The sequence below is a fragment of the Trichechus manatus genome, unplaced genomic scaffold (genome assembly GCF_000243295.1).
Source record: "Trichechus manatus latirostris isolate Lorelei unplaced genomic scaffold, TriManLat1.0 scaffold00245, whole genome shotgun sequence".
NCBI classification, from domain to species: domain Eukaryota; kingdom Metazoa; phylum Chordata; class Mammalia; order Sirenia; family Trichechidae; genus Trichechus; species Trichechus manatus.
In genome coordinates this window covers 654,319-656,380 of record NW_004444181.1, presented here as the reverse complement: position 1 = coordinate 656,380, position 2,062 = coordinate 654,319, and positions in this window count along the sequence as shown.

Here is a 2,062-nt window from a genome sequence, read left to right as displayed (position 1 = left end):
ATTCCTCAACTTTGTCTTTGATGTTCAGGGCTCCTAGATTGTCATATGTAATTGATTCACTTGTTTTTTAGGGTCTTTGTTGTAAGAGGGACCACAGGAAGCGTCTGACTACTCCACCATCTTGGCACCACCTCCAAAGTTTTAAATTTAAAAAAAAATTTTTTTTTTACCTGTTTCACTGGGGAGCGGGTCAGCAGAACTCCTTATGCTGTTGTGCTAAAAGTCAGTCTCCTCCTTTTTAGTTATTCCATCTGTTTTCATTCTTCTGTGATTTATTTTAAAGAAATTGACTTGCTTGTCCTGTAGACTTTCATGTAGAATCTAAATTTTGCTGATTCCATAACTGTGGTGACATTTAACACGTTCCTCTGTCTTTTGGTTTTCCAGAATAATGGTGGTTTGATCTAAAGGCATGATCATATTCAACTTTGATTTTATTTGTCAATTCTAGTTCATAAGTATTGAACTAGGTCAAAGTGTATGCATGGTTTACATTATGTTGCATATTTTCAAATTGCCCTCTAGAAAAGTTTATATTTTTTTCCAATAAATGTGTCAGAATGCCCATTTACCACCCCTTCACATGTCATTTGTGCTTTAGTTTGCATGTCGTTGTTAGGTGCCAGTGAGTTGATTTCACTCATAGTGACCCCATGTGACAGAGCAGAAATGCCCATAGGGTTTTGTACTCTGTAATCTTTACAGAAAGAAGCAGTGGTTAAGCACTCTGCTGCTAACCGAAAGGTCAGTGGTTCAAACCCACCAGTTGCTCTGTGGCAGAAAGATGTGGCAGTCTGCTTCCATAAAGATTTACAGCCTTGGAAACCCTATGGGGCAGTTCTACTCTGTCCAAGAGGTTTGTTTTGAGTTGGAATCGACTTATTGGCAATAAATTTGGTTTAATCTTTATGGAATCAGATCACCAGCTCTTTCTCCTGCAGAGCTGCTGGGTGGGTTGAAACAGCCAACTTTTTGATTAGCAGCCGAGCACTGAACCATTGCACCACCAGGGCTCCTTTTTCAGTTTGCATACATTGGCTAATTAGTCATATAAACATCTTTTCACGTTTGTTATTTTTTTCTATTTGGTTGTTCCTTTTTTTGTTCATTGTTTTTGTTTTCATTATCTTACACTTAATATAAAATATCTAATATGTACAAAAGGGTATAAAAATTCTATGACTAAACTTATTAGTTAACAAATACTTTAAAATAACATTACTAATGCAACTGAAGCCTTCTCTTACAGATTTTTTTATATATTAAGATAACCACTCTGTGGCTGTTTTATGCATTGCAAATGTTTTCCTGTTTGCCCTTTGTCTTATTATTTGTCTGTGATATCTTTGGCATATGGAGACATTATATGTCTTTATGTAATTAGATATGTTAAACTTTTCCTTGATAGTTTTTTACTTTTCTTTCATACTAAGATCTCTTCACCCCAGGATAATGTAAACACTCTGCTATATTTTCCTCTACTTTTATGATACTGTTTGCATTTAAATATTTAATCTACCAGGATAGATGGTGTGTGTGTGATAAAGTAAAAATGCAGCTTTATATTACCAAGTAAAATTGATCATTGCTGTTTAGATAAATTTATCAAATTGGTGATGCAAAAATATATTGCTTTAATTTGCATTTCTTGTATTACTAGTGAGGTTAAACGTTTCCTCTCATATTTTTCATCTCTCTTTCTTTTTTAGCTTTTTATTATATAAAAAGTATATACAAAAATAAAATCATTTAATTAATTTGCATGTAGCCATTACTCAGCTTCAACAACTACCAACTTGGTTCATCTCTATCTCCACCAACCCCTCTCCATATTATGTTGAAGCAAATCTCAGCATGTTATTTCATCTGTAAATATTTCAGTTAAGTATTTCTAAAACATAAAGACTTTAAAGAAACACAAACATAATATCATTATCACATCTAAAGAATTAATTGTTTGAAATTGGTGTTCAAATTTCTAATTGTCTCATAAATGTCCAAATAAAGTTTATTTATTGGAATTGGTTAGTGTGTCTCTTAAATCTCATAGTTTTCCCTTCCA